Below are 392 nucleotides of genomic sequence, written 5' to 3'. Positions count from 1 at the left end.
TTCCCCCCTTTTTAACAAATTAATATATGTATTGTTCTGTTACTGGCTGTAGCATTACTTCGAACTTGTAGAAGCCCCCATACAAGGCGTATTTGCGCATCCACTCCCTCGGTGCGCCACGCGAGCGAAGGCCCAAGAGCCTCCTCGCAGAGAGCGCGCCCGGCCGAGGCAGCCGGGCGCGGCGCCGCCATGAGAACGGACCCAAACAGCAAACATCTGGCAGTCTCGCCCTCCGCCGGCCCGAGGGGAGGAGGGTGTCCGGGAGGAGGCAGGAGGGAAGTGAGCAGAAGAAGAAAAGAGGGCGAACGGCAGCAGAAAGATGTATAAAAAGGGATATAAGAGGATGCCAGGTAAGAGATAGCTGGAGAAGGGGAGAAGGGTCCGGCCAGGTA

The 392-nt window shown here is 57.4% G+C and overlaps 1 protein-coding gene across 1 annotated transcript in view; it reads right to left on the bottom strand.

Moving 5' to 3' along the window:
* Positions 1–392, bottom strand: part of LOC119585640 (EH domain-binding protein 1-like) — a gene marked incomplete in the record, with an annotated part of 320,960 nt that overhangs the window by 32,219 nt on the left and 288,349 nt on the right.

Source organism: Penaeus monodon, chromosome 20, assembly GCF_015228065.2.
Source record: "Penaeus monodon isolate SGIC_2016 chromosome 20, NSTDA_Pmon_1, whole genome shotgun sequence".
In the NCBI taxonomy this organism is placed as follows: domain Eukaryota; kingdom Metazoa; phylum Arthropoda; class Malacostraca; order Decapoda; family Penaeidae; genus Penaeus; species Penaeus monodon.
This window is presented reverse-complemented; position numbering and strand designations above follow the sequence as displayed.